The 27,461-nt window shown below is 33.6% G+C and overlaps 1 protein-coding gene, 1 long non-coding RNA gene and 1 other non-coding gene across 5 annotated transcripts in view; 2 read left to right on the top strand and 1 right to left on the bottom strand.

Annotated features, from left to right (window-relative positions):
* Syt12 (Synaptotagmin 12) overlaps positions 1-1,811 on the bottom strand; it is a 31,225-nt gene extending 29,414 nt beyond the window's left edge. The window contains exon 1 of one of the 2 annotated variants that reach the window (XM_036371670.2): positions 1,652-1,811. The gene's annotated coding sequence lies outside the window, so the exon portion shown is untranslated. Of the gene's footprint in view, positions 1-1,339 lie in introns of both variants that reach the window. The other variant, XM_036371669.2, reaches the window with a different exon arrangement.
* Positions 1-27,461, top strand: part of LOC118682577 (uncharacterized) — a 76,066-nt gene that overhangs the window by 41,482 nt on the left and 7,123 nt on the right. The window lies entirely within an intron of this gene.
* On the top strand, positions 23,957-24,028 carry TRNAE-CUC (transfer RNA glutamic acid (anticodon CUC)). The gene has a single exon. It is a non-coding gene; the product is annotated as a tRNA-Glu (tRNA).

Raw genomic sequence — 27,461 nt, forward strand, 5'->3', positions numbered from 1 at the left:
TTGTCTTGTAAATATGTGAATTAGTACCACAGTTTTGGAGATATCGATCTGAAATTTCGCACACTTTTTTTCTCTCCAAGAAACTGCTCATTTGTGGAAATCGTTGATATCGAGCTATTATAGTGTATAGTTGCCATATAAAATGAACGATTAAAATCTAGTCCTTGCAAGGAAAACTTTTTATTTGACTAAAATCTCCGAAACAATTAATTGTTGTTACAGCGTAACAATCTTCGAAAAATTTTGTTCAGATCGCACCACTATAGAGCATACCGTTCGAAATCAATCTTTTATTTTTTTATATTCTTTAATGCTATAAGAAATGCACCTGTGAAAGGTATTATAGCCTCGGCGCAGCTGAAGTAAACATATTTACTCGTTTATTGTTGTTGGTCATGTTTTGTGGGCCATGCTGTTGCCTCATAAGTTCGGTTTAATATTGAGGCCACAATTGGACGTATTAAGACCACAAATCATACAGCAAAATATATTTACGTATGGATGTAAATGTGCTTATGTTCAACTAGAGACTAACAACTCACCGAACAACTAATCACCGTGGCCGCAAAGTGTGCGAGTGACCTTGCAGCAAACAGTGTGCAATCATAAACATGCAACAACAAACATATGACAATCAAGTCATCACAATATAAACCAAAAAATCAAACAAAAATACAAATGTCACACAACAATGGCAAGATTTGTTGTCATTGCCGTCCAGCTTCGTATGTGTGCGATTTACAATATGCGTGTGTGTGTGTGTTTACATTCATTAGCTTGTTAGAATCACCGAAAATTGTCCGATTTTTACATATCACAGCACAGCAATGATGATATAAACGATATCTAAGCAGAAGTGGTAGCTTAAAAAAACTACAGTTGCGTGCAGAATTATAAAACATAAACATATGTACGTACAACATAAACACATATATACATAAAAACTCTCCAGTTATCTCTAGATTTTCTTCATTAAAAAAAAATTTAAATGAAAAGAAAATTGTAAAAAATACTACTAATATATTGACACCCTAACCATTGTTGATAGGTAAAATTATGGGCTGTCTTTACTATTTTTATTTACGTCTGCTATTTTTTGTACGCCTTTCTTTTAGTAAGGCGTGAAAATTTCGGCAGCTTGCTATCATAATACATACACATGCATGTGCTTAGTAAGTTTGCTCGGTTTGTAGGTCGCATGAAATTAAACACTTTTAATAAACAACAAATACACTGGAAAAGTACTCTAACACTTTACAGTAATTTCCATAAGAACTTCTATATGCATTTAACACACTTAAACACAATTCATTTGCACACACGCACCCATACTGCTCACCTCTATTTTGCGACTGGCTTTCGGGGAAATGCACAGCAGCCGCAATGCTCTGAGATTCTGCCAAATCAACTATTTATCTGCATAAATGCTCCTATGCATTATGTTTCATAATATTTATGCGCCTATATGTAGACTATGTTTTGTGCTATTGAAACGAGCTGCTGCAGCATAAATCTGCCTTTAGGGGGTGTTCGTAGCGCTCAATTTCGTTGGTGTGTTACTATTTGCCTAATTTGTGTTCACCATATAAAAAGCAAACTTAAAATCACTTATTTTCCATTTTCACCCACAAACACATTCACATAGACCTACATTTGTCACAGGACGCTCGCGTCTCGAGCGCATTTAACCGCTTTGCACGTGCACTCTATTCGATATCCCGTCACCAACTGAGCGTGTATACAGAGCGTGTCCGAAAAGTCATAGCTTACAAAGTGTTGTTTTTATTCGACGAAGCAGCAAAAGAAGAATAAGAAGCAGCAGTAGCAATGGTCGCAAAGCAGGAAATGGTTATGAAAATGGCTCTACAGTGGCGCAGCCAAGTGTTGAAGCAGCGCAACAGTGACACAGTAGCCAAGTAGTAGTAGACCCATCAAACGAGCCAAAAACATTGGCGCCCAACCACCCACTCATACACATAATATGGTTGTCGTAACGCAAATCAAGTAAAATGAGAGTGAAATGGAGGTGAATTGAGAGTGAAAGCAGAATAATGACAGCTTGTGAACGCAGAGTTGCCGTTGTGTTATTAAAATAAATTGTTGTAAAATGAACTACTAATTATTTAGAAAGAGAACAGTAAGGGGTATAATTTTTTGATTAGTGTGTATTAGACTCATTCTTTCTAATTTATATGGGGGATGATTCGCATTATGTTAGAAATAATTTTGTTTTTAATCATTTTTTTTTCTTTGATGTAACAAAAACATATTTTTTGTAAAAATTCTGATAAACGTCAATTCCAGCCGAAACTTAAATTAAGTAAAAGTGTAAAAGTTTGCACAAGTAGCTGCCGGTTTAAGTTGAATAGAAGATATATACTATTTGGAAATTTTTGGAGTTAGTAATAAAAAAATAGGGTTTTTTTAAGAAAAAAGTTAAATAATGTGTAACGCGCTTTGAAATTCGCCAACCATTCAAACATCTTCTTGAAACCTGTTTCCTTCAAGTTCGAATCTTGAAATCTACTCTGAAACTTAAGTCACTCAATTGGTTTAACTATTTTAAGATTTAAGAAAAAGATCGTATTTTGAAATCTTTTTATAGAAAGCAAAACTGACGGTGCGATTTTCTGTATAAAAGATGTCATAAGTTTAATCCAGTACTTTCTTAAATTTTTACTCACCAAAGTCTTATTCAATTCTCAAGCTATGAATAAGTCCTATGTCATATACTGGCGAGACGTGAACCTTCATATTTACTGTAAATAAATTTTCACATTTTCCTCTTTTTTTATATCGATAGTTTCGCTTCGTATTTCTCAAACATTAAAGCTTTTTTGCGCTGCAAGTATATGTGCTTATTTGTAATTTGAGTAAAAGTTTTTAAGGTCATTAAGTTTGTACCAAAACTTTGATGCTTTTAGAACTAAAAGCAAAACTTTTTTTAAGCTTAAAGTTCATACTTTCGTTTCCGTTTAAAAGAGCCTAGTTTGATGAAAAGCTCATGTTCCAAGATTTTGCTTTCAATGGATATACGAATCGTATGATTCACACATACATTCTGTAAAGCAGCCAAGCAAGCTCTTTTGTATTTATACATTTGCAATAATAAGGTAAATATCATAAAGCATTACATATTCAGAACGAAAGCTTTTTAAATGGTATATGTTAGTAATATCTAGCAGAGAAGATGATGGAGATTCTCATCTTTGGGAAATTCAGTATTCAACTTCCGGATAGGGAAATGCAGATGCGGTAGTATCTTGATATCTATAAACCATTATGTATGTCAATTTCATACGCGGGAATTATTTTTATACTCTTGCAACATGTTGCTACAGAGAACAGTATAATCTTGATAATCCGGACAATTGAAAATCAAGCAGTGTCCGAGATATCGAACTGTCCGGATTAACGAAATGTATAAAAAACTCGGAAAAGATCTACCGTAACTGAACATTTTATACTTTCGCATCTTGGAAGGATCAAAGCTGGTTAAATACCTCTCATATCTAATTAATAATAATAATAAAATCTTCTCTCCGAATTTCAATACTCGACCTCACAGCTAAATAACAAGAAAGAAAGGGGCTAAGTTTGGGTGTAACCGAACATTTTATACCACAGATCACCGATATGTGCGGTAAAAAATCTGTAATATGCACTGAGGTCCACATAGGTATTTTAGGTCACTATTGTGAAAAATTTTATTGTTATAACTTTAATTGATGTTTGATTTATATACTGTAAAGTAAAAGAATCAGATGAAGTTTAAAAGTTTATTATACAGAAGTAGGCTTGTCGTGTTTGATAGAAAAGTTCAAGTAGCCTCTGGCACGAAACTTGGTGGAAATTGATTAAATATCTCCTGAGGTATAGGACTTCATGTAAAGGTGGACGGTGCAATTTTTCTCCTTGTCTAATTTTCACACCTGATGTTGTCAAATTCAATGTTTGTGGCGCATTTATTCATCCGTTATATGGAGAGTGGGTGTGGTTATCATCTGATTTTACCAATTTTGGAAGATATGTACATTTAACCATTTAGAGGAAAGGGCAGTATCCACTTTAATAAAATGTTTAGCCCACAAGTGTCTTTCCCTACTGTGATCCCTGTTCCAAATTACAGGTTTGTATCTTATTGTGGAGTTCAGTGATGATACTTAATAGGTTTTCATTTAGAAGCGTCATGTGGGCGTGGCAATGATCCGATTACGCCCATCTGCAATATCTCTCTTGGGTGCCAAGGGATATTTGTACCAAGTGTCATCAAATCATCTTAATTTCTACTCAATTTATTTAATTCCACTTCAAAAATTTGTTTTATACATTTAATGAACATCTTTAATTTTTTTTCAAAGAATTTTGTAATATTTTCTTAACTGCTGCTGCCGAGATCGATTTCTTCATCATCGGAGTCGTCATATAAATATTTGGCCGGATATATCAGATAGTTCCGTTGAGTTATTGGGATGCAACATAGCAAGAGGAATATCGGCATCTGAGTCCCATTCTTCGTTATAAAGATTTTTGTGGAAGCATTTTTTAAGGACACCTCCATCTACGTTTGATCCCTGAAAAGCCACGTCTTTCAAGGAAAAGTTTTTTAATGATTCCGTTAAGTTATTTTCTGAACTGGACAAAAGATGAAATAAAATACTTTTACCATCATTCATTTTGACAATTCGAATGGCATTCTAGTCCATAGGCTGGATCAGAGTTAAGCATATTCTAACGCTAGCTGCACTTTCTTAGACGCCCTTGGATTTTTGGCTTTTCCCATCATCAGTAATTTAAGTTTATGCAGTAAACCAGACGAGCAACCCTTTCTTTACCAATTTTGCAACCATGTGCGGATTTTTTAGTATACAACGCAAAAGGCCCATTTCTGCAATTTCTTGCATAGTTTTTCTCTAAACGGTTGCACAGCAACCGGATCATTCGATAGTTTCTTGCCAGATACTTTCAGAGATTTTATTCCATATCATGAACGAACATTGTAAAGCCAACCGTTAATAGCCATAAGTTCAGTGTTTGGTTCATAAGCTTAGTAGCTTAGTCTTTATTTCAAGATCTCGGATGAAATTGGTGCATTCTTTTGCCGTTTTATTATAAACCAATTGTTCAGGCATTCTTCCATCAGTTGGGATTCAGCAGACCGCATAGCATTGCGTTTACCAAGACCGCTTTCGGTCGTAGCAATGTAACTGCGAGAAATACAACTAAATTTCAAGAACCAATTCTAAATATCCTAATAGTCTTACTTCTCGAGTTTTAACCAATTCAAGTTTATGTCGGAATATGTAGATCTGCCAACATTGTACTCTTTTGCAAGCTGACGAAGTCATTTTCTCTATTTAATTTATTCAAGACTTATTTTTTCTGGTCAATTGTTAGAAATATATGGTTTTTTTTTGTGTAAACACTGTTTAATTTAAATTAAATAATACATAAATTAACACCACTTTAAATTCACAAATTAGAACAGTTTTGTTTCTCTCTCTGTTTTTTCTTTTCGTTCGAGAAAAAATAGAACTCACGGTTAGCTGGCATTATCTACCTCATGTGTAAGAAAGTTTTCATAAAAATTTCCAGTTTACTTATAAAAGTATACATTCAAATTAAAAACGGGGAATTCTCGGAAAATAACAGACGAAAAGAAAATATAATAAATAGATAGATATAGATAGATAGATTGTCCGAATTATAGATTCAACAATGAAAAGCAATTCAGTGTCCGGATTACCGCTATCGTTCAGATTAGAGAGTGTCCGAATTATCGAGATTGTACTGTATAATAATTTTGTTCACTTAAAGGTTGTTTGCATTTCCTAAAGCTAATCGAGATATATATATGTATAAATAATCAAGATGACGAGAATAATTGAATTCCGAGTAACTGTCTGTGCGTCCTTCTGCCAAAAAATTTTGCAATGGGCGTGACACTGCTCACCTTTTGGTACAATCCTATATCTCAGGATATACTGAACCAATTTCAATTAAATAGATGTGTCAGGTTATCCAAACATTTCTATCACACAGTGATAGAATGGTCGAAATATTCTAAATCTTATCTGATTCTTTCACCAGTATACAAATCAAACAGCAATGAACTGAATCGAATAAAACCCAAATATGTGGACCCTAGTTCATATCGCTGATTTTTTACCGAATATGTCGATCAATCTGTGAGGTCTAGTATTGAAATTTGAGTAGTTTTTGTGATAAAAGCATGCCATTGTGGCAAGAATAGGTAAAATCGGGTCAATACTTCTCTCTCCCTCCATATATTTAATATAAATAACATACGGTATTTTCGAAATTCTAGTTGACTTTACACTGCATTTATCGGTTTCTTAATAACAGTGTATCCTCTTGTGTAAAATGGAAGAAATCAGGGCAATATATCCATTAGCCCCCATATACAAAATATATGGATTTTCAAACATTCGCATAGCTTATATCTTGGTCAATCATTGAGGTTTCTTGCTGAAATTCAGAAAGCCTCTACTTCTGGAAATGATATACAGCAATACAAATACTGAATAAAATCAGATCAAAATATTCCCTAGCCCCCATATACCTTATATAAGAAAATTTATAAGAATTTAATATACCGTATTGATCGATATATGTCAAAATGTAAGATATCTTAGCAAAATTAAGTGAAAGTGTAATGTAATGCTGTAAATGTTCGATATCGATATACTTAAACACAAGGTTTTGCAACACCTGGAAGTATTTCCCCGCCTTTGATATTTTCACAGAGTATAAAATGTTCGGTTACACCCGAATTTAGCCCTTCCTTACTCGTTATATAATGGTACTCTCTTCGGTTCGAGAAGTTATTAAACCCTCCTTTAAGTTAGAGCTTTGAAATTTTATCTTTTTTATATATTTACGACTGTAACCAGGCCGGATAAAGTGCCTTCTATGTTTTAAATTCAATGTAATTCATTTGTTAGCGCTGAAGTACTTATATGGATACATTAAACAAGAATTTACTAAGCATACCCTTGTTAGTGTCCTTTTGAAACTCTGTACGCAATATGTAGTGATAGAACCAATAATAATCGAAGTACGATGAAAAATAACACTGGTCTACTCAAAAATAGGACTGATTTCCGATACATTTGTACTCATAACTCATGACACTATCTACGATTTGCATCATTTTTTTTAATCTTTCGTTTCATCTTACATTACAAAAATCAGAAAACATGAAAGAAAATAACAGATATACTTCTAGAAAAATAAGGATGCATCGAAGTAAACAGAGAGAAATTTGTCCAAAACATATGTTATATCTCAATTAAACGCCTTTTATGAGTTATTAATTTTGCAGTTGACAATATGTTTTTAAGGATCTGGCATAATGAGCCATCAACCTTAATACCTTTCTTCCATCACTTTTAGATACTAGTGGAACCGCTAGCTCTCTCATTTTTAACTTATATCTATACATTTGCTCTTAAAAGCTTAAAATTTGCCAGCAGATTTGGACAGTTTCTTCATAGTTTGGTGCTTTATGGTAACTTAGAAAAATTTTTACTATCAACGCTAAACGTTTCCAAGCTGCATAAATTTGGTAAAATCTGAATCTTTAAGGAGTTCCATGAGTTTCGTGGTTTTCTCGTGTTCAAAAAACAAAAAACTTGTTTTTTGTCTTGTTTAATTCTATAATATCTCTAGAATATTGTCCTACATTTCCAAGTTGATCTCAGTAATAGTTTGGACGTACAACTTTGAAAAGTTGCGCCCTCGAGGTTAGGTATATAGTCACTTAAAAATTGTAACGCGTTTTTCTCGAAACTGTGTTTTCAAAGTCGGTTGTCAAGATTTATCGGGAACTACTTAACCGATCTTATTGAAATTTTACGCAGGTCTTCAAGATATCCTTTACAAGGTCTTGAATTCAATTACAATTAGCTTCTTCCAATTACAATTATTTAAAATCAAGAACAGACGAGAAATTTTCACCAAAATTTTTGTTTTTTCAACGACTGTTAAAAATACAATTTTCACTTCTCCGCCCAATACCTAGTTAATGGTCTTAGTTCAAACACGTATTTTTTTCGATTCTGTCAGAAGTTCTGCTGTTAACGCGGAAGCACTTTTTTCCAAGGGACTACCGGAAATGACGTCGTAATGACCGAGTTTTGAATATTTTATTTTGAAAATTTCACAAAATCTTTATCAAATATGTATCTACGGAATAATAAAAAGTTTGAATAAAATAATTCCTTTTTGATATGAAAATGCAATTATTGGATATAAGGCGTTTTTAGCTCGACGAAACCCATGTATGGCAAATACTTCTTCCTGAAAAATGCTCGGAAAACAACCCATGGGAATAGAAAGCTTGGTATGCGGTCCCGCAAGGCCAGCTCCAATTCCTTCCGGTGTTTTCGAGCCGTCAGTGTACCACTGAATAGTGCTGCCTCTCAGCAGTTGGTCGAGTGTGGAATCCCTCCAGTCCGCCTTACTGCCGAGAGTAATAATAACCCAACGATTACCCTCCTCCCGTCCAACCGACGAGAGCGGCGCAATCCGCATACGTGCGGAATTAGCCGAGTCAGAAAAGGCAAGAGAGTTTTTTAAGTGTTGAGATCTAAAACTGCTCAGCTACAGAAACAAAAATTTTAACAGCTAAGATTTATAGTTATAATATAGTAAATTGTCACATTTTCATTTATTAAGAGAAAACAATAAAGTCTTTTTATTTTGAAAAGTGAGTCAGATAAGTCAAATATGCTGGAATGAGAATTAAAATCATGACATATACGGCGGAATGGCTCGTTTAGTTCAAAATTTGATCTACAGGATTTTAACAGTAAAGGTCTAAACTGCCTCGAAAAGCGAATCGGGATATTAAATTTAATTTCAGACAGGAGAAAAGAACTGCAAACTGTTTCATTCAAGATTTTCACTAAGAATATTATGCCAAGCATTTCCCTACGACTAGAAAGTGTAGGTAAATTAATAAGTTATAAACGACTAGTGTATGGAGGTAGCCTTACCCTAGAATTACATCGGAAATGCGCTAAGGCGAAAAGTAAAAATTGTTTTTGAACAGACTCTTACTTGTCAGAATGAATTTGGTAGTTAGAATTCCATACAACAGAGGTCTAACCAAAGTTGTATAAAGTGTTTTAGTAATATACGGATCTCTAAATTCTTTAGACCAACGTTTAACAAAACTGAGGACAGCTTTTGCTTTCAAGACCATGGTGTCAATATGAGGACAAAAATTAAGCTTAGCTAATATGGACCATTAACTCCCAAATCAACATAGTTAAAAACTTGCTCCAGAATATGGTGTTTTATTACATAAGAAGAGGGGTGCACAGATCTACGGGAAAAGCACATCGTCTTACATTTTTTCAGATTCAATGGCAAATCATTTCTATCACACTATGCAACCATATTGTTTAAGTCTGTTTGCAACAGACATCTTTCCTCAGTTGAAGTGTATGATTTAAAAAGCTTTACGTCGTCAGCGTATAATAAAATTTTTGAGAATTCAATTACTGAAGAGATATCGTTAATAAACAACAAGAACAGAATCGGGCCAAGATGACTACCTTGCGGAACACCTGAAGAAACATTAATTGTATCTGAAGGTGTATCCTCAAATATCACTCGTTGTGTTCCATTATAAAGATAGGAAGCTACCCATTGAAGAAATCTTGGCTGAAAGCCCAGTAGATCAAGTTTATGTATGAGAATAGAGAGGTTTACTTTATCGAAAGCTTTGCTAAACTCTGTGTATATAACATCCGTATGCCTTTGTTCCCTAAAACCCAATGATACATGGTTTACAAATTCAAGCAAGTTTGTTAGAGTCGATTTCCCTTTACGAATAACTTTAAACTTTTTCGTAAAGTTTAATCTCTTCGTTACGTCGTCTCTTGGCAGAAGGGCTAGTGGCGTGTTATCCTCTAAGGCCTTCATTTGTTGGGACGAGATTAACTTTCCTTTTCCATACCCCTCTGCTGTCATAAGCAGCATGGTATGCTTCGCAGTCTGATTAATAACTAAGTTTAGCAGTGTGAGCTCCAGCATGTCCTCAAGTGCTGCGGTGGGGCAGGTGTGCATTGCCCCAGTGGCGCAGACGCAGGCAAGTCTTTGCAGCTTCGATAGTTGAAGACCTATCGAAGTCTGCCCTGCCTTTGATGCCCAGACCACCGCTCCATAAGTAACAATAGGCCTCACGATCATGGTGTACACCCACCTGATGATACTAGGCTTGCAACCCCAGGATCTGCCGGCCAGGTGTCTGCACACCATGAGTGCCTTTGTGGCTTTGGATAGCGTTAGCTCCACGTGCCTAGTCCACCGCAAGGTGGAGTCTAGTGTGAGACCTAAGTATTTTACTTTCCTAGACACTTCTAGCTCTCTGCCGCCAAGGGACACTTTAGTATATAGATTCATGATCCATATTTTGTCGACGATTACGACGCAGAAACTTCTTCAGATTGCGCTAAATAGCGTCAAGTACTGCCATGAAGTGGTCTCACGGTTCGGCTTGTTTTTCGGAGTGAGAAAACTCGGCATCTATCGCAGGTTTTTTTGTGGTTTTTACCTTCTCAGCAATCTCGCGAATCTTCAGTCGACGATCTGCCAACATCAGATCGTGCTCTTGAAGACTTAGATCCATGGAAGCCGGAAGGTCGAAACACCAGTATGACCACGATGAAACTTGTTAAATCAATATTTGACGGCTGCTATAGAAAGATAAAAATCACCGGATACAATATCCAAGCGTGAATCAATGACCGATATTGTTCTTTTGACATTTATATAAAATCTGCGGACATGTCTACTTCCACTAAGAGTCAAAAAAAAAACTACCGAGTCTGATTCTGCGGACATTTTGACAGTAGCCGTATAATAGAGCGTACTACACGATAGTCTGTTGCTATAGTAGAGCCATTGAGCGTTGAGATTAATTCCTTATAGGACCAGACTCGTATATTTCACTCTTTAAATTCTTACAATTTGATATTGTATGATATTGTTTGTATAAAATATTATTTTTTCTCTCGTTTACAACTTACTTACTTATAAGGAAAGTAATTTCAGTTTAAGTGATTTACTTCCGCCAAAAAAAGCTTCTCAGAAAATCCATTGAACATTCGGAGGTGGCTAAATATTCTCTATCATTCTATATATTAAAATTTATCTTCATAACATTGATCCATTAAGTAAACAAGAATAAGCCTTTTTAAGTACTTATGTACTTGTATAGTTTTCGATGTTGTTGCTATTCGGTCTCTCACAATAGCCGCTGTCACACGCACAAGAGTCATAATCTAATCTTGTGCAGTGGCCAGCAGCTGCAATAAGTACCAGTTCACATCGAGTAGAACCGCAGCGCGAAAAAATCACTCGATTCAATTAAATATATAAACATTTCAATTACTTTGTAACATTTAATTCAATTTAATAGGTAATAATATAAAATATCTTGTTATTTTTTTAATTTCTGATATAATCGTTAGACTTTTTTCACATTTTTCTTTAATTATCGACGGGAACGTGGTCGAAAGCGTATCGCCCAAGTCAAACCCATCGCTTAACTTAACTTCACATTTGCAGACATTGAACTTCATGGCTGTCGATGAACCACCAAGTATAAACTGTTGAGCACTTTTAGATAAATGGAATAATTGTGAATAAATTATAAACGCAACATATGTCCAAGATTCCAAAATACATACAATAATACAAACTTAAATGGAAATTGTTAGGGTTGTATGAGGGATATCAAGTTAGTGTGTGTTTGTGAACAATCCGTGCGAAGCGTGGCGACCGTGTGAATTGGAACTGAGTCCTTCGTGTACGTGAGCATATGCAATTTAGCTGTTTTATTTATATAAATTTTTTTAGAGTTAGAAAATACAGCAGCGGTCATGGAATTAGAAATGGAATAAATAACGGCAAATATTTTAATGATAGTATAGCATCATTTATTCTACTGATAATTTATAGCTAAAAAGACATTAACATTGAAAATTACATTCAAAAAGTGGATTCAGTGTAGATAGACAATTTTCCCATCTCTACCCGAATTGACAAAAAAAAATTTTTTTTAAACAAATCTTTGTTATCGCCTTCAAACAACAATACAAGCATGCCAACGTGTAAACCAATTTTCCATACATTTGTTGAATTTTGCTTTTCTCTGTTATAATAATTTTTTACTAATTTTTCGGCTGTTGTTTCCGCATAGACGCTAAAGTTGTAAATAGAAAGGAAAGAATGCGAATATATTTCTTTTAGAATTATTTTATAAAGAGCAAAACGTTTTCAATATTTTATTTTATTTTAATTATTTGAAGCGTGAGGCTGCGATATGCTCAACCAAGAAACCTGGTCAAAATAGTTAAAGATTTTTATAATTACTTCTTTAAAATTTCTTGATTATTTTTATATGGATTGCAATTTAAGAAAGTCATCTTATACAGTTGTATATCAACTTGTCTTAATTTGGCGGATTTACTTGTGTCTATCTTGATAAACTTACTTGCCTTTAGAATTATTAGAGTAAAATCATAGAAAAATACAATTCGATACTCTACATCTACATTCTAAATTTATGTTCTTTTATTCTTGTTCTATTGTGCCACAAACTCGAGTTTAAGATTTTGTGTATATGAACAACAATTAAGTGACCTCAATGTGGTGTTTAAGAAACTCTAAAACTAACTTGACAAAAATTGACTAATTGGCGGTGCCACTTAACGCGCATTTTAGATTTTAATAATACTTCATAATTTCAAACATCATGCTTAAATTTATGATAATATTGCAACAATAAAAGTTGTAATCAGGATAGCTACATAACAAAATCACCAAGCGCGAATTAGTTCTAATTTGTGAGCGTATACTGTAAGGACAATACTTTTTTTCTCTTGGTACTTAAGAGTACTATTTTAGTTTATTATTAAAGAGTATCTTCTTGAATGATATTTTAGGTTAGACTAAATTAAAAAAGCTAAATATGTAAAAAAAAAAAAATACTTACAAGTAAAAGTACCCCAAGCTAATGCCTTAGATTAAACTAGCAAAGAAACGAAGCCAAGCACTGAAGCCCTGCATAGGCAGTCCTATTATGCATATGTAATTATATATATCTCCATAAACCTGCTATATATTAGTACAGCTGACTACGATCAGCTCATACCATCAGCATACGTACTTATATGAGTGGGTGGGTTATTAACTGAAGCGTAAAAATCCTTAATAGGCTTTACTGTGCGCCATAAGACTTCACAAGCAACTAACACTTCGGCATTGCTATGGATTCTCGTTGGGGCACTAAAGTCGATTTGGAACAAAAGAAAAAAATTGAAATGTAAACGTCATCACATGCAATGCATGTTACCCTCAATCAATGACAAAGATATGCCTTATATACCCTTGCACTACTTAATATCCTTAAATATTTTTTTATATTCATGGACACGTATAATTCAATTGTTAGTATTTAAAAGATCTTCATTTCTTCCCACACACGCACGCATTTTATTCTCATAACTTAACACCCCTCACAACCGTTATTTGATTGTGGCGTATGCCCATGTCCTGTATTTGCGCGGCAGCGCTTATCACACTTATCATAGTTTTCTCTTTGCTCATTTGATTCATTGAAAGTTATACCGTTGGATTGATATCTAAAAGTGTATTCGTTGCATACTAAACACTTTTTGATATATTTTTTAGGTTAGAATAATATTAATTTTAGTGAAATGTCGTTTCGAAAATTTGTATAAATTTTTACCGTTACCGTCACGTTGTCGTCTGTCTATAATTGACAACATTTAACTGACTGAAGCACTGTCCAGGTTGGTAATCTTCTTTTATACCTCATAAATGGCTGCATATTGGCCAGCAAGCAGCCTTCTAAATGGTAACCGCAATTGGTGGCATGAGCAAAAGAGAACGAAAAAAAAGAATGGAAAGCTAAAAAGGGAAGGCAGAAGTGCGAACCAAACCGAAGATATTTTTAAAATCACACAAAAATTCATAGTAGTTTTTGCTTTATTATTAATTTATGTAAATACCACTGTTAACTAATAAGACCACCGGTTTTAATTTTTAATATTTTTTAAATATTTTAAAATTTAATCAATTATGTATCTACAGGAATTACCTGATTTCACATTATGACGACAAAACGTCTAATTGCGACCCATCCTTAGAACACTTCACTTAAAAATTTCGTTGATAGTAGGTTAGACACTATAGTATACGTACACTTCCGGTATAATAACAAGATCAATGTACATAACTTATATATAAACCTAATATTTTTTGTGCTCGCCTTGCATAAAAATTTCGGGCATAGCTAAAAAATGTAAGTAAAAAAAGAACACAAAGTAAAACACTGTTATGAATGAGCTCTAAAGAAGTCTTTAGCCCCATAAAAACAGCATGAAAAGTTTGTATCACTAAAAAAATTTCCTTTTAGATATTACCTTTGCATTGTTGCTTTTGATATCTTTTGTTTGCCAGCTATTTCGATTAACTTTATTCTACTTTCGCCCAAAATAATTTTAAGATTTTTATGCTTACGTCCATAATAGCCTCTCTTAGGTGTTCTCTGCTTTGTGTAACTCAAAATGCTATATCTCACGAACTAGTTGCCGAACAGCTATACAATTTTTTTCACAACTTGTCATGTTTTAATTTTAAGTTCTAACTGAAAAATATATGGATTCAGTTATAGTGGTGCCCTTTCACGTATACGATACGAAGTTTTCAGCCTGTCTGGCATTTCCGAATGCTTCTCATCCATAGTCAAAACAAAACGAAAGTAGATAGTAAGTTTTAAAAATTCTCTTTGGTTTTTGAAATAATTTTATTTTTAAGCGAAGAAAATTTCCGTACCATCATGTTGTGTTCGAGTATAACAAAAACGTGAAGGAAAAGAGACAAGAAATTTGGACAGGTGCAAGACAGCAACGTAGAGTCCAAAGGTGCATACTGGCATGCCAATACACCCTCATAGGTGTACCTTACCTCACCCTTGATATGCATGCACGCATACACACGCACATACTCATATGTCACATGCTACCACCTTGGAGCTGGTGTGCTGCGTTTATTGCATTTGCTTACACGTTTTTGCTTCCTTTTTGTTGTTGTAATTTTACACCCTCCGTCGGTCTATTTGCTAAGTTGTTGTTGTTTATTCGCTTTGCCAGCGTTTATTTTAAAATACTTTAAAGCTGCTTTGACAAAAGAAGTCCATCGCTCAAATTGACATAACGTCCAAGAAGCAGCACAAACCAAAACCAAATCATACTTACAAATGTACTTATTTACTGGTGTTGTTGTAATAACATTAGCCGATACTTATTACGAGTGCTAAATTACCAAAGTTCTTACCAATATTCACCAATAGCTGCGCTTTAAGGGGACTGGGTTCATGTGACACCTCGATCTTTACAGGGTGAAAAGTTTTGGAGAACTTATATGCAAGCATATTATTTATTGTGCTTATGGGTCTCAAGTTGTTATAAGATAAGAAATATACTAAGAACCGATAAAATATGTTACACCTTCATAAATAAAAACGGTTTGCATAGAATAACTTGATTTTGATCATTAAGTATGTATGACAGCTATATGGTCAGACATCGGTGGTTCCGGCAAATAAGCTTTTTCATGCGAAAGTTTGTATCAATATCTCTAAAACTAAAGTTCCGTATTTACTGACAAAAGACAGACGGTCATGGCTTAATCGCCTCAGCTCATCACTCTGATCATTTATGTACATATATGTTTTTCTAGGGTTCTCGACGTTTCTTTCAGGGTTTCACAAATTTCGTAAAAAACTTATAAACCCGTTCAGGGTATAATAAGCTATACCGAATTTCTACCCTAACGTCTTTCTTTTCTTAAAAGCTTTGGTTTATTTGTTGATTTGGTATCTTCACGAAAGTTTTTTTTTTGCGAAATACCCAAGAGCCTATAATCTAGCAAAGGTGCCTATAATCTGATCACTTTTCTATGACATTGTATTAGAGTACATGCATTCTGTGAATGATCCTAACGGGGTCAAAGCTAAAATAAATAACGTTGAGGATACCACCACTGGGGGCAGTAATCGAACGTTAGCAACTGCAGTGACTTATATTTTGACAAATGTTTCTAATCCTAACACAAGAGTCTGTCAATATTAGAATTGCTTGAAAATTAAAAGAGAGAAGAACACATGGACTGGTCTTTGGAGCTCCAGAGTTAGTCACTTATAAAGGATCAAACACCTCTTCGATAACTTAGTACTTCAAAGTCAAAGAATAGCGTTAACACTTTTCAAACCTTAATACCACTGACCGCTTTTATGATTGACATGAAAACATCACACAGGGTTTTACAGATGGCCATTGAAGAGGCGGTCGGAAGTGATCATAGATTACACGGTCGTTAAAGAAATTTGATACTATCGATATTAATATTATATGAAGACAGTTACCATGACTAAGTGGTTAGATATGCGAACGTCAATTCCTCTGTATTTGAACTCGATGCTTTCGGACCAAGAATACCAATATTTCCTTTGACAGACAAAAGCAAACCTCTTGCCTTGAAAAAGTTTTTCATAAAAATTATCACTTGTCCTGGTGGAACAAAACTTGGAGGTCCTCAAATAGAAAGCCTATATCTGAAGCGTAATCTACAATCTACACTATTTAGTTTGCCAGTACCAGTGAAAGAGAATAACCTCCTTCCTTAGCTGTGTAAAATATAATCGCCCAAGTTGGAAACAATATCAGAGTTTTAGATTTTATATGTCGAAAAAAGAAGGCAACATTATTTAAACGTTTTATTATAGGGTACTAAAAAAGAAAATTGTTGACTCTTCGTGTTTCTCAAAAGTCTCTAATCTCTTGTTGTTAAAGGCACATATTGCAAATAAAAAGCATTAGGCCATCTCTACCTCCAGCCAGGTAGAACTAATTTCCAAGAAAAACCTGCTAGTTTACTGCACCTTCTTGCCACTAGTGGATTCTATTAAGTTCTAATATTGAGAGCAATATAAGCTCTTAAAATTTTCAAGCTGTCTTTGAATCAATCTAGTCGTTTTCGTGGTCCGGTATCTATTACCACTATAATTACTAAATTGTCAAATTGAAAGAATTTTAAAGTTTTGACAAGTTTTCTGCAGAGACATAGAATTTTACAATCTTTTGGGTACACTCTGATGTGTACTTGATTTTAGAACATATAATATAATATACTTAATTTAACCTGTCCTGTAATAAGTTACATCACCCTGTTATCGCTACAAGCTACCTTTTCTATAGTTTCTTCATAGATCTCATTCTTTTGGACCTACACACAAAACTGGGAAGGTTTTGCCCGTATCCATTTTAAGAATACAAAAGAAAACGTAGAAAATTCATGCAATGAGTTTTAGAAAACATATGAACGTCATATATATATACAAGTATATATATATATACAAGTATATCATACTACCTCATGACACTTCATTCTGAATAGTGAAATAATACCTAAGTGGGCACAATCTGTTCCGCTCGCCTTCAAATGGCTCTATGACAATTATCGAGGGTATTTAAAATCGGTCGCAGAAGCCATGGCTGTGTTGTGGCGTGTGCTGTGACACAATCGTTAACGTTGACGTTGCCGTTGCCGCTGGTAAATATGAGCGGCGATTAAATTAGAGGAATTCGTGCCTAATTCGCTTCCAATGACACATTTCGAGCGGAAGCAGACAATGGACAGCTGATTGGTTCGCATATGTGTATGTAGATATTTTGTACTGCAGGCGCCATGGAGTGAGGGAAGAAATTGTTGAGATATTAATTTTAAATTAAGCAAATTGTTAATTATAGTATTTTTACATAGCGGAATAAAGTAGAGTTTATGGTGCCTTTTAGTGTATTTTTTTGAAGGCTACTTATAAAAACGGTTGTTTAAGAATAAAAATATATAGTGTAATACAATTTTTATTTAACTCGCCTTAAACACCACTTGGTTTAAGAATTATGCAACTTTTGTAAAAATTGTTTTTTGACTATTTTGCTATTGTAAAAAATGTTGAATTGAACCCAGACCTTCTTAAACACGTTCTAGTTGTTTACAAACACAAAAGCTTGAACTCAAGTCTACAAAGCTGTAAAGCTGGTTAAAAGTAGTGTTTAGTGCAAATAATGCAAAAAAAAAATAATTGAATTAACATTTCAAAAAAAAAAATTTTTAATCCCATACTTAAAATATAATCCCACATACCGGATTAAAAAATGAAAAAAAAATTACAATCCAACCGGATTAACTTAATTAAGAATTCAAAAAATAATATGTTATAGAGTTCATTTTTTCGGGTTCATTCAAATAAAAAATTATTATTTTAAAATTTTAGTCCCAACATCGGGATTAAAAAAAGAAAATTAAACTAATTCACAAAATGTCAAATTGAACTCAGAGTACACACCTACACACTTTTTAATCTTTTTAATACACGAAAATTTAAATTCGAGTTTTTATGAACGCATCATTAACTCCATATATTTTGACTTTTGATCCATCGTGTAGTGGTTGTAGTTATTAAAAGATGTATACCTAACCATGTATTGAGCCTATATTTTTTTCAAACCTGTTATTTCATAAGAGTCATGTAAGCTGATGAGCATAACTGATTAATTCGGTAGGGCTGCGAACCTCAACCAATAATTCAAATGTAAATTAAAGGGAACATATGTACATTTGGGTGTGTGTAACGCTGCATGTGAGTCGAAATATGCATTGATTAAGAAATATATACAGTGTGTTTCCAAGGCAGTAGCTATTATGGAAAATATCGGTCAGTTTGTGAGATTTATTAAAGAAATTCGGAGAGAATCCTTATCTGATATAAGTCAAAAATGGTTAAATCGGATCAATAATTGCCTTTACCCCATATGCCTAATAGAAACTTTCGGCTGATTTTATACCGCAAATATTGGAAAAAATGTGAATTATCTTAATAAAAACGAAAAAGCTTGTTTCTCTGATAACGGTGCGGCTTTGTGCCTAAAGTGGATTAAATCGGGTGAAAATTTGCCCTAAGCCTCATGTAACTAATATCAGGATCTAATTGACTTTACTACTAATATATTTAGATTCTTTCGCAATACTTTAAAAATAAAGTTATGCCTACACCTGAAGGTATCTCCCCGGCTTTGATCCTGGCAAGTTGCAAGTGTATGAAATGTTCGGTTACACCCGAACTTAGCCTTTCTTTACTTCTTTTTAATTACTTTATTTGTTGCTACTGTTTTATTTGAGTGTGAAGAAAAAAATACCAAATTAAACTTACATTCTTGCAAAGCACTAATGAATCCGTTTTTGTTTGTACATATTTGCATATATGTAATATCTTGAAAATGCATATAAAGGACGCGTAAGGGTCTCACTTGTATGGCATCGAACTGCCGCATTTGCTGCATGCATCAAAAAAAAATATTATTACAGTTACAGTCAACTTAAAAGAGCTGATTTTTTAGTAACGTTTCAGTGCTGCGTTACATTTTTATCCCGTACCGTTGCGGATCGACATATTACCTGTGAACCGAGTATTTGATTATACCATATTTGCAATCTACATCTCTTGGTCCATAACATCTATTAACTTTGACAACGCCCTCATGCAGGCTCCCTAAAGCGCCTATTTTTTTTTACACATACATTTTTTCAACCGATAGAATATTTTGAAGATTTATTTCCTAAAATAAAGCAAGTAAGGAAGGGTTAAATTCGGGTGTAACCAATCATTTCGTACTCTTGCAACTAGCAAGGAACTAAGGAGGAGGAATATATTCAGGTTTTGTCAAAAATTTCTATCAAACTAAGGAAAGTATCGCCGCAATTTTATCCATTGAAGGAACGAGGATAAACTGTTATTAGAAAGAAATTCTTCCTGAATTGCATAAAAATTTCTTACATTACAGGTATATGGGGCTAAGTTAAGAAGTGTTGACCTGCTTTGACCCATTTTTGTCACAACTTATAGTGCGATTTCGAAAATTTTTCATTCATTTCATTCTGATAACTTTATTGATGTTTGATTTATATAATGTAAAGTGAAAGATTCAGACCATTTAAAGAAGTTATATAGGAGTTAGGCGTGAATGTCATTTCAAAACACACACACAAAATTTGGTTGAAATCGGTCGAGTAGTTCCTGAGACATAGGATTTCAACTGAGGTGAGAGGTGCCACGCCTATTGTACAATTTTTATATCAGATATTATATATTATATTCAGTAAGATATCGTTATTTTAGTAGTTTCAACATAACCGTTATAGGGAGAGTGGGTGTGGTTATTATCCGATTTGACCTATTTTTACAAAGTTAAAAGAGGTGATAAAATGACTTTTTCTTTGATCAAGATATCTCAATTTTTACTTAAGTTATCGCTTGCACGGACTGTCTGTTCGTTGTGGATTTCGACGCCTCATCATCCTGATACAAAGAACCGTTAGGTGAACATGCAACATGTTGCTACAGAGTATAATAGTTTTGTTCACCTACCGGTCATTTGTATCCCCTAAAACTAATGGAGATAGATATATATATGTATATATAATATATTTTTGTATGTATATATAGGTGATCAGGTTGACGTGACGAGTTGAATTCTGAGTGACTGTCTGTCTGTCCGTAATTTGGAGAGGATCCTTTCCTGATGAATGTCAAAATTGGTTGAATTGGGTTAATCCCTTACCTCTCAATTTAAGGAAAGATTTTCGAACTTTCGGGTGACTTTATATCGCATATATCGGTCAATATGTGAGATATATCAATGAAAATAAGAGAGCGTGTTTTACTTATAACAGTATATCTTTGTGCCTAAAATGTATAAAATTGGGTGAAAACTTGACCTAGCCCCTATATAACTAGTATCAGAATTTTCGGACATCCGGCTGACTTTACTCCAAATAGGTAGGTGATGGTAATTCCCAACTCCCATAACTACAGATTTTCATTTTTCAAACAAGTACGCCGCTCAGTGTGTGAGTTATATATTTAAAAAGTTGCTTGAAAATACGTTTTCAAGTATACCTGAGCAATTTGAAAATTAATGCAATTAGCTCGTTCCTTTCTCTGCCCCAATATACCCCATATAATGATTTCCGTCTCTCCACCTGACTTTAAGGTTCAGGTTGAAATTAAATGAGCAAGTTTTCTTGAAAATAATGTGGCTTAGCGCTGAATTAGCATGGAATTGGTCTATATCTTGGTCTAGACCTCATATCCCTAATATAATGAATTGTGATCCTCTGTTAGACGTTTTCTACATCAACTAAATATTTATTAAATTTAGCGTCTTCGATCGAGGTGATATATTATGTATTGTATATATCCTATTTGAAGATTTTTCAAATAAAATTTTAGCTGATATGAACGAAAATACAGCATTAAAATAATGTCTATGTTAATGGCCTTCAATATAAGTTCGAAAGATACTAAATTTAATTGTGATTTTTTCACAGTTTCTTTGAACAATGAATGCTAAATTCATTTGCAACATTTTTTAAAATAAAGTTTTGCCAGTAACTGAAACAATTCTCCGGGGTTTGATTCTTATAAGTTGCAAGAGTATAAAAAGTTCGGTTAAACCCAAACTTCGCCCTTTCTACTTGTTGTACTTTATTTTCTGCCTAATGCCCCGGCTCAAGTCCGAGTCCAGTAGTGATAAAATCACTGATATCTTTTGAACAAATCGTATCAAGTTATGCTTTCGTTAATGCAATTTTGTTTTCAATCCACTTTGCGCACTTTCTGTTTCCAAAACATTAACCCTTTTTTCAAAAATTTTAAAATCTTTAAATAATAATTTAAATTAAAGAATTCCCATGAGCATGGTTTTTAAATAAATTTTATGCATTACAAAAATCTGTCAACTTAAACGATTCTAAAATTATGGTATTTTTAATGAAAACATATTTTTTACGTGGTGTTTATATACGAAAAATTGAATGCTCAGCGATAATTATTTATCTGTATATAGATTTCTTTTAACCCGTATATTCGATATAATTTTTATTTTGGCTCACCCTAATGTAAGTTGATCTTCCTTTTATATGCACAAAGGTGTAAAAAAATATATGTTTTATATATTTTATATTAATAATAAATAATTTCTTCCAAAAATGAGATGAAATTTTGTAATTAGCAGAGTTGTTAAGCTTTCAGTTTGTCAGATTTCAGCAGGTGGCAATCACAATTTAACGCGGCCAAAACTTTTTTATAGTTTCTCAAATGACGTCTCTTTAAAATCTATAATGTGTTATATAGTTTTTAATTAATATTAAAAAAAAGCGGTAACACTTAAAATATATTTCTAAAACGTGATCTTACACTAGACTCTAACTATCCTATTTAATATCTATTCTAAATTTACATTTTGAAATAAGCTACATTTTTCGGATAGGTAGCAACTCCATTGTAAATATTCATAGTCCACAAAAGTTTTCTTGTGGGTCTGATAAAACCTGTTCGGAAAATTTTAGATAAACCTGTTCATAAAATTAAGGAAAAGAAGGTTGTCATCTGTTAAAATTTTTTATTTACTTAAATTTATTACGTAACGGACGTAAGCTAAACGGAGTTTTGAAATCTTCCTCTCAGCGATATTAGTGAAAAGAGTTGCCACCTTTGGGAAAAGTTATGAATAAAGTAGATATCATCATATTATAAGCAACGGCCTTAAAGGGATTCGACCGCTTTAAATTTGTTTGTCGATTCGGTTTAATAAAATAAATGACATCAATTTAAGCGATTTTAAGAAATATAATTCTCAGCTATTTTCTTGAACGGTTGCCACCTGTTTGAAAATATTATGAAGTATTTAATTAGTATCAACTTAAAGTTAAAATTTTATGTATCGATCTTCAGTTATCACAAGCCAATGACATAGTGTAATACGTAAGTTGCCTTTTATATTTCGGGATTTGGTAACCCAGTTTTTATGTTATACGTATTCAGAACATTTTGACGTACGAGCGCTATTTGTGTTCAGTAACTTAAAATATTCATCTCGGCAAAAAATTAAAGTAAAAATTTGTTACTGTTCCGGAAATTATTGATGCTGTGAGCAACCTGATACTGCGAAACTGGTATTTGGTTTATCGTGGGATTAAGACAACTTTAGAGATTAGTGGGATTGTAAAAAAAAAATTTGTTCACGTTGGATCTCACACAATTTATCAATAGCTCAAAAAACGTCTCGTGTCGATTGTTCGAGAGAAATGTTCAAAATATTCGATAGCGGTGCTTCGAAACACGTCTATGACATCGTGACAGGTGATCAATCGTGGGTTTACTCGTATGTGCCCGAAAGTAAAAAATTGTATATTGTCTTTCAAGAAATCAAAAAAAGCAACCGCCGAAGACGAATCACTCTTCATCACGACAATGCGAGGCCTCAAACTTCGACTGAAACAATAGAGTTGTGAGCATGATTTGATGATTCATCCACCGTAGAGTCTTGACTTGGCACCGAATGACTTCTTTTTATTTCCATACGTAAAAAATTAACTAGAAGGTCAACGTTTTCCGACACCGAAAGAGGTGGTTGATGCGTTCAAAACGCAAGTTTAGGAGACACCCCAAGTGGAGTGGCAAAAGTGCGTCGGGAATTGATTCAAACGCATGCAAAACTGTACAGCCCTTGAAGAAGCATATTTTGAAAAACAATAAATTGATTTTTGTTGTTGTTATCTAATACCGAAATATGAAGGCAACCCTCGTATTCCTGGGGATAAACCGAAATATACCTAATACTTATCAGCTTGCACATTAAAACTAACAATTCATACATATATGTATATGTTGCATGCATATCAAATATTTCTAAATATATATGTTTAAATTAGCTAGTTAAAATATCCCCCGCGCTTACCTATTGTTAACTATTTAGCAAAATAACGTCAAGTGTCCCATATTGTCTAGTGGTTAGGATACCCGGCTCTCACCCGGGAGGCCCGGGTTCGATTCCCGGTATGGGAAAGAGTTTTTTGTTTTTTAAATTAATATTATAAAATTGATATTTATGAATGCGAAATGTTACAAAATTAATTTCAATGAAATTGAGAAAGTCTTCTAAATAATATAGCCTCAAGGGCATATAATAATAGAAATCTTATTAAAATAAGAGATTTTTGCACGTAGTTTTCAGTAGGTATGTATTTTTGTATATGTATGTATACGAGCAAGTATGTACACACTTACATCAATATATTTCGTACGTCACTCATGTCCTTTATAATTCGTGCGCATAAAGATGCATACACTCACGGAAGCATATAATACATAATATACATACATACATATATACCAAAAATGTCGATGCGCAAAGAGCGGTTGGAGCGTCACGAAAGGACGGCGGTAACTGCAAATGTACATATATGTTGCAGTTAACGGTTATTCTGCCACTTGTATGTATGTATATGGTAAAGTAAAGGGCGCGGAGAAGGCCATTTTAGGGTTGCCTATACATATATAAGTACATATATATATATATATATAAATATATAATCACCGATGCAGTGTGTACGTAAATACAATATATATACAAAAGTATATAAACAATTACATATAGTAGCTATGCAATAGCACTGTTTACTGCAGTTCATTGAAAAATTCGCGTTCGGAATATGAGTGATTGAGGGGTTGGTGCGAAATGGGTGTGCGTGTATTAAAATATGTATAGTCAATGCCATTAAATGTGTACATTGTGGTGTTTACTTTCGTCCTTCATTTGTCATACGTCACAATCGAAGAGATCGGTATCCGATGTCGCTTGCAGTATTAATTCAATACAACCACATAATATTATTAATTAATAGCCGTGGAGAAGTTAATTGGAGAGCATTTGAAATTCGAAACAAAAAATGTTGATCTCATAGAAAATATTTCAATTTACATTAAAAAATACTCCAAACTCTTTCATTTGGTCCAATATTGAAAAGTTTATTTATTTACTCCATTTGTTAGAATAAAAATTTCAAACAGATGGAAACCCTTATGCAGAATATCTCCAACATAAATATTTAAATAGTTTAGTTGGGTGAGCATATTGTGTTTCTTCAATTATTAAATTTATTGATTCTTTTAAACAGGTGTCAACTTTTGTGAAAAATCTTTTTATCTTGAAGCTGTTGTAAAGTTGCATCTGCATTAAAAGCAAATATTTGTTTTAAGTTTTCAGCTTTTAATCTTTACTGAGCCCTTGAAATTTTTAAACAGGTGTCATCTTTATACTTAATTCAGTTTAGTTTTGGTTTTATATACCTATGCTACGCAATTTAACGGAAATGATCCGACTGTTGTACTGTTGTAATCATTGAAAAACTGCAAGGTAATAAATAGTTGAAATATCGAAGCATATTTACATATGTATTACGCACAATTATCTTAATTGAGCAGATATATCACATTTTATATACAAAAACATGAAGAAAAAACTCATGCATAAATGCAAACGTTTGCAGCAGAGGTCTATGAAATAAAATCCTCCCGACGTAAATTTACGAAACAAGTCCGAATAGGTTCGTGAGATAACTTTTTCATGAGGTTTTAGTCATTACTGAAAGGGTTTTCTCAAGCTTAGTTTAGCCTGAAGCCGTTGTGTTATGGAACAAGGTAAGAATAAAGGGAGGCCCCCAAGGCATTTTGTGGAATTTTTGCTTATTAAAGTGTTCTCTATAGAATATTTGGAAATCAATTTGAAAACACCTTTATGAGAGGCCGCCAGTAACAAATGGTTATGTGTGTTCTTAGTTGTTTCTCTGTGGATAATCAGTGGTATTGTGAACATTAATATTTGGTATAAATAGAAAAAAAAGAGCCATTCACAAAACAACCAAATATTCGCCAGTTGTCATATTCCACAGTTAAGTGTGGAATAAGAGAAAAAGAATCAGGAAGAAGGTTATGAGGTTCTTATGCCTATGGTAGTTTCTACCTCGAATCAAATGATAATTACCTGTTCCTGTCTACGGCGAATGATTTTGCGAGTAAAAAATTTACCTTAAGACAAGCTAGTGAAAGCCGTGTCCCAGTTTTTGCCAATGGTGATAAGGGTTCCTATGAAAGCTGCAATATGAAACCAGTTTAATTATATAATAATGCATTTATTTTAAATATACCTTATATATATAATAATTTACATGATTACATCTCAGCCAAATGATTGCTAGCGCTTTCAGTTTTATGAGAAACATATTTATTATAGAAAAACCTTTTGTAAATGGTCAGAATACTTATTACTCCTTAATTCATTAAAATTTCGTCAGAAACTTCTTCTAATTATGATTTTAAAGACACCAATATCCTTAATACAATAAAACGGAACCGAAAATATGTTCCACAACATTTCATATTCTATTTTAACTCTGTTGGTAGATGAATTTTCAAGTTTTTTGTTCGTTCTTATTTTGTTTGGTTCTGATTTGAGAGCAGTGCACAGGTATGCATATGGGTATCTAAATCAGTATTTATAATTCGTATTTAAAATTTCTGCGCTGAAAACTACTTACTGTAGTTTCATAGTTTCACTGGCGATAACCGTGGGAGAGGACGGACTTTCTGGAATAACTTGGCACAAAACAGACTAAGATACCCAGTCAACATTATTTTGTTTTATATATATTTCTTAATTAGCAGATCCAGAAGAATATACAATGATTCTATACTGCGGATAATTCGAATATAAAATTTAATTAAGTAATATTAACTTAATTTTTTCGGATATATATAATTTGAATTTAAAGCATAATCGTAGCAATAAGTGTGTGATTGCATGTGCTTACATACATATATCACTACCAATTAATTTTAGTTCGTACGAATTTACAAATTTAGTAAATCTACCTACGAAGTGTCTGCCAAACTAGAACACTAGGACGCGAGACGAATGCGGGTGCCTGACACAAATACAAAATGTGACGAAAATTAAAAGAAAAAAATGCGCAACAACAAATAATAAACAGCAAGAAAAGAGAGAAATTACTAAAACACCAACAAAGAGAACATAAAATCGAAACCTAAAAGCCTAAGCCAAATACAAGCACCCTACCAACAACAAGCAGCCAAACAAATTATGACGAATTGCAGGCGAATGTAGTGAAGAGCGGGTATGAGAGCGATGCACGAAAGTGAAAGCGAAGCTTTGATGTTCCCGAGTTCGTGTCGCGAAGGGATAATGCTCAAAATGTGTTGTTGCTTTGGATTCACTAGGTTACTGGGTAAAATTGTGGACAAAAACAGCAATGCTAATCTAGATGCACGACAGCTGCAGCAACACAATTCGGTATACCTAACAGCAACAACTATTGTACGAAGAAAAGCTTCAGCCGAGCAGCCAGCCAAACGATGGAGGCAGCCAAATTTGCCCAAAAGTGGGCTTGTATATACTTTCACATGATATTTTGCAAAAGGG

Source organism: Bactrocera oleae, chromosome 5 (assembly GCF_042242935.1).
Source record: "Bactrocera oleae isolate idBacOlea1 chromosome 5, idBacOlea1, whole genome shotgun sequence".
Taxonomy (NCBI): domain Eukaryota; kingdom Metazoa; phylum Arthropoda; class Insecta; order Diptera; family Tephritidae; genus Bactrocera; species Bactrocera oleae.